The sequence below is a fragment of the Sturnira hondurensis genome, unplaced genomic scaffold (assembly GCF_014824575.4).
Source record: "Sturnira hondurensis isolate 20B ecotype Veracruz unplaced genomic scaffold, ASM1482457v3 Scaffold0001812, whole genome shotgun sequence".
Lineage (NCBI taxonomy): Eukaryota > Metazoa > Chordata > Mammalia > Chiroptera > Phyllostomidae > Sturnira > Sturnira hondurensis.
In genome coordinates this window covers 1,030,616-1,036,782 of record NW_028074443.1, presented here as the reverse complement: position 1 = coordinate 1,036,782, position 6,167 = coordinate 1,030,616, and positions in this window count along the sequence as shown.

Sequence of the window (6,167 nt, the reverse complement as noted above, 5' to 3'; positions counted from 1 at the left end):
GCAACAGATATCTAGTACACTATAATACAATTATTTAATGATGATAATTTTTCACATTTTATCATTAAGGCTAGTACTTGAGAATAAATAAGTTTAATTAGAAATGATTAAAGAAGTAGATGGTGCTTCTTCTGCACACCATCAGAGCATTTATAATTAGATGGACCTTTATTTCCCCTGGAAAATTATTTTTAATCATTGTGGGAATTTGTGTATATTTCCATCAGTTGATTGACTAATCTTGTTACTATGGGAAGTGAGGAAAACTTCAGGATACTGAATGTTGTGGTGCCATGCCCCACTCCAGAGCAGTGATTTTCAACAGTTTTCATCTCCCGGCACTCATAAACTAATTACTAAAACTCTGTGACACAGCAAAAAATATTTTTGCTGACCTGACAAAAATAGGTACAATTTTGATTGATTTACAAAAAACATGTAATAATAGTAATTATCTACCCTTTTTGCTCCAATGTGACTTTTTAAAAAATGAGGTGCCTATTTGTATATATAAGGAATTCTGGTACTAAGCATTAACCAATCACATGCAACCTTATGCAACACATGATTCAGGATAGGTTATTCACAGCAGATGGCTATTGTTATGTTGGCTGTTGTCATTTTTTTAAATTTGCCAGTCTGAGGGAAAAGAGGTCCATACCTCTGACTGCACAGTCAAGGTCTGCATGTTTTAAAAATTCTCACAACACACTGGTTGAAAATCACTCTAGACTGATGGTTGATAGGCCAACAGCTGAGGTATAAAGGAAGTCCATGGCTATCCATGGGTCATGTTACTTAAGTGCTCTCTTTTGGGGACTTTGGTGTGTTGTTAGACCTTGTCCCATTTGAAAGGGAAATTATTAGCACCACTCAGGGAACGGTAGTGGTCTTCTCATTGGACAGGAGAATTGCAGGGAATCTTACAGCCTGGGTGAAAATATTCATGTCATATTTCCTTCCTTTGGATCCTCCCTGTTATACACCCTAGGTGACCATGGCTTTCCCAGTTGCCACAGAGAATTGTAACTGCAGAAACTTAATCTATGAACTTTATACACTCTCTTTTTCACTCTCTCATTTCCTTTCTTCCTTCCTTCCAGAATAGTTGGGTGCCTAATGCGTATCAGGTTCTACACTTGGTGATTTTTATGTGAATTTTCATGCATTTCTGCTTAATGAAAAATGTAAAGTTCAGATTTAAAATGGACAAGTAGACTGCTGATTATCAGAGTGTGAAAAGAGCTGTGCATCTAATTTAGACTTAGGAGGTCAGGGAGAATTCCCAGAAAAAGTGGTGCTTCTGGGTTCTGAAAGACAAAAATGAATAGAGTAGAGAAGATGGTTGTGGGCACACTAAGAAGAGAGAAACTCAAATATAAAGGCCTGGAAGCAGAAGCGCTTGGCCCATTCATAGAAAAACAAAGAGCCTGGGGACAGTTGGATGGCTGATACAAAGAGCTTGAGTGTATTATGATGCAAGATGAGATGGGAATGATAATCGTCATGAAAGGCCCTTTATATTACACTAAGAATAAATGACTTCATTCTGTAGGTTATCGGGAGTTATTAAAGACTATTAAGTTAATAAAAGGGGTGTAGTTAATTTAACATCGCCAAATTTGCTTCTTTAATGAGTTTGCTGTGTTTTCAATAAATAATGCATTGAGGGAAACAGTACTGGAGAAAGATGGGCTTTGCCATAATAACACTAGTCACATTTACTAAGGGCTTTGAGCAAGAGATGCACTAGGAATCATTCTGAAGGGGTTGGCCTGAGCCTCTGGGTGTGAGATGGGGCCATTTACAGAGAAGGAGAACACTGAGAGGGGCTGGACCTTTTCATAGAAGTCAAGGGTTTGGAGTCTTTTTTTACTCTATTATTTGTTTGTTTTCTCATTTTTAAATTAAATGTATTGGTGTGACATTGATTAATAAAATTATATAGGTTTCAAGTGTATAATTTTATGATATATCCATCTGTACATTGCATTGTATGTTCACCACCTGAAGTCAGATCTCCTTCAGTCACCATATATTTGACCCCTTTTCCCCTTTACTACTTTCCCTCGCACCCCCTTTCTCTCTGGTAACCCCCGTACTGTTGTCTGTGTCTACGAGATACTGTTTTTCTTATTTGTTCATTTGTTGCTTTCAGTTTTATATCCCACATAGGAGTGAAATCATAGGGTCCTTGACTTTTTCTACCTGGCTTATTTTGTTTAGCATCGTGTTCTCAAGATCCATCCAGGTTGTCACGAATGGCAGTATTTTGTCTTTTCTTATGGCTGAGTAGTATTCCATTGTATATATGTACCACATCTTTATCCAGACATCTGTTGGAGGGCACTTTGGTTGTTTCCATTTCTTGGTCCTAAATGATGTTCTTGATGTCTATTAACTAACACCCAAGATGATATGTCTAGGAGGCCATTGAATATGTGAATTTGAAACTCGAAGGAGAAGTCTGAGGAGTTATAGATTTTAATTCATAAGTGTTGCGTTAGTTAATTTTATGTGTCAACTACATTGGGTGTTTCTGTAAGGGTGCTTTTGGATGAGATTAACATTTAAATCAATGGGCCGAGCAGATTGTTTTCCATAATATGAGTGGGCCTTGTCCAGTAACTCTTCTCCCTGAGGAACAGAGAATCCTTCCTACCTGATAGCCTTTAAACTAGGGCACTGGCTTTTTTCCAGTTTTCAGACTTAAACTAAAACATAGATTCTTCCTGAATTTTAAGCCTGCAGGCCTCAGACTAGAATAAATGATCAACTCTCCTGTGTCTCCAGGTAGGTGGCCCACTCATCCTTCAGGTCCTGCGACTTGTTAGCCTTCATGGTCACATGAACTCCATTCACAGATGCGTGAAAGAATATATGTTTCTATATGTGTGTTTCCATATGTATAATATCTGTTTGTGTGCACATGTTCTCTTTTTCTAGGAAAACTCATAACAATGAAAACTGGTTAGTGACAGGGATGTGTTCATCTATTCTGATCTCCTCACATCAGCACAGTGCATAGCATATAGTATATGCTCACTAAAATTTGTTGAATAAATGGTCATAAAATATTTAGTTATTGGATTACATTTTATTTAATAAAAATAAATCACCTTTGTGGAAATGAATCATCATGCTCTCCATCAAGACAGAATTTTTTTCTATGGGACCACATAGAAGACTATGGAATATAACAAACATGAACCATGCTCTAAGAGTTGGAAAAGGGTTCCACAGTTATTTCTTACCATGTTCCTTTAAACATTGATCAATGACATAAACACAGGACAGAACAAAAGTGATTATATTTAGGTGGGAATGGTCACTAAGATGAAACCAGGCTCTAAGCTCTCAAGTGGGGCTCCATCCAAAAGATATTAAAGCGTTAAGTAAAGGACAGTTACTGGCAATCCTCCATAAATACTGGTTCTTTCAGCTGTGGTTTGGAAATTACTAAGTGGGAGTTTCATGTTTAGGTCTTCTGTTGCCAGGTGACCGTAGAGCTACAAATGTTAAAATAAACAAAATAGAGTAAACTGACAGCCACTTGTAAAACATGGTGAGTATCTTAAGGATACATAAGTAAATAAAAACTGGATGAGACTGAGCAGAACGGCAGGTCAGGTCAAATTGTTTTTGGAAAATAGCTTTAAATTAGCCACAACTCAAAAAATAAGTATAATCAGAAAACTGTGCAACTTTCCCCCAGGTTTTACACTATACAGGCATGAATAAATTGCACAAGCTGATATGCTCGTGCCCGGATGCTTAAGTTCCTAAAAAAGAGAGATTCTTATATATCATATCATTTACTCTTATAAAAATATTTTTAACATGAGATTAATCATTTACAATATCAGTTCATTTCATGAGCTACAGAAAAAGTTATAAGCCAAAAGGGAAATTGTTTTTTTTCCTTTTCCAAGAAATAGAACTGGAGAGCATTATACCAAGTGAAATAAGCTAGGTGGTGAAAGACAGATACCATATAATCTAACCTATAAGTAGAATCTAATCAACAAAACAAAAAAGCAAGCAAAATACAACCAGAGACATTGAAATAAAGAACAAACTGACCAAAGAGGCGGGAGGAGAAGGAAAATAGGGGATAATAAAGGAAGGGCTATCAAAGAACAGGTATAAAGGACATATGGACAAAGCCAAAGGGGGTAGGTTCGAGGGTGGGAGGTGGGGGTGGATGGAGCAGGGGGGTGTGGTGGGGTGAGAATGGAGACAACTGTACTTGAACAACAATTTTTAAAAAATCAGTGGGGAAAAAAGGAAATAGAATGAAAAAATACCTCACCCTGATGAATTAGGGAAAAGACTTTGAGAATAAGATCAGTATACTGTTTAAATTTTTTAGCTTTATACAAATTTTATTTAACCTTTATATTAGCATGTAGATGTCATTTAACCCTTATAGAAATACACATGACTATCCTTTTTGCAGTTCAATGGATTAAAAATGATGTGGTGTTTTTAATTAGCACTTCTCCAATTACATGTGAGGTTAAGCTTTTAAAACATGTTTAATTAACTACTTGTATTTTGATAAAAATTTAATAGTCTTTTCCTATAATGTTCCATGTTTTAAAATCCCATGTTGATCATTTTTAGTTATACAAAATGAGAAGGAAATCTCAACAGAAGTACAGCAAAAGTTCAAATCACATCATACTTATTATAATGGGTGAATAACATATTTCATTCTTTGGCCAAAATGTGTGCTAACAAATATGTACAAAACTGGCTACAATCAAGTCAGGCTTCTCATTAGCAAGCCTTGCTGTAATGATCCACTTAATACTTATAAAGCAATACACAATAAAATAAATAGGGGAGAAGAATTAAAATTATCAGTATCCAACAAAGGTCTTCCTGTATTATAAAATTCTATAGAAAGGGAAGCCATTTATCAGAGTACTCTGTACATCTGCAATGTGGAATGCACTCTGCCATCCCACATTAAATTAGCTGTTGTAAAAAGAAAAATGAATGTAAACTTTTATCAAACATGTCATTTAATCAGTGATGTGAACAGAAAAGAATCCCATAGTTAACATCTTTATTCCAAGAGTGGAATTTATTTTTTATTAAGTTTATTTATATACCACTGGTTAACAATATTGTATAAGTTTCAGGTGTGCAATTTTATAATAAATCATCTGTATATTGATTGCATTTTGTGCTCACCACCGAAATCTGTTCTCCTTCCATCACCATGTACTTGACCCCTTCTACCCGTTTCATTCCCCTGCAAACCTTTCTTCCCCTATGATAACCATCACCCTGCTTCCTGTGGCTATGAGTTTGTTTCTCTCTATTTTATATGCCACATATGAGTGGAAATCATAGACACAATGGAATACTACTCAGCTATAAAATATGATGAAATATTGCCATTTGTGACAACCTGGATGGATCTCGACAGTATCATGCTGGGTGAAATAAGTCAGGTGGGAGAGGACAAGAACCACATGATTTCACTCATATGTGGGATGGAAAACAGAAAACTATGACTGGAATTTAAAGTTGAAGATTATAAATAAATGTGTGTGTAGCAACACTGGTATCCAAGTGTTTAATCAGCTGTAGAGACTTTGATCTGGAACACTGAATTGAGCAAGTGGAATGTAAAATTAGTATAAAGTATGAGAGTATCTGCCAGAGTTGATTGTGTTTATTGGCTGTTAATAAGAGAAACTGAAAAAGTGCCCAGAATATAGCACTGTGTGCTGCAGCAGCCTATAGAGACAACTTCTTATTTATTTATTTATTTATTTATTTATTTATTTATCTATCTTTAGAGGGGAAGGAGAGGGAGAGAAACATCAATGTATGGTTGCCTTTCGTGCGTCCCCTGCTGGGAATTGGCCTGCAGGGAACCAGCCTGCAACCCAGGCATGTGCCCTGACTGGGAATCGAACCGCGATCCTCTGGTTCGCAGGCCCACGCTCAATCCACTGAGCTACACCAGCCAGGGAGACAACTTCTTCTTGAGACAAAAACTCACTTATTTAGAGGGAAAGGAAATAACTTCTATGAAACTGACCAATTTAATATGAACATTAAAAATTATATGCATATTTCTCTCTTGTTAAGTATAATGAATAATGATTCCATTTTACTTTGTTTTAATTGACATGCAATTTTCTGAG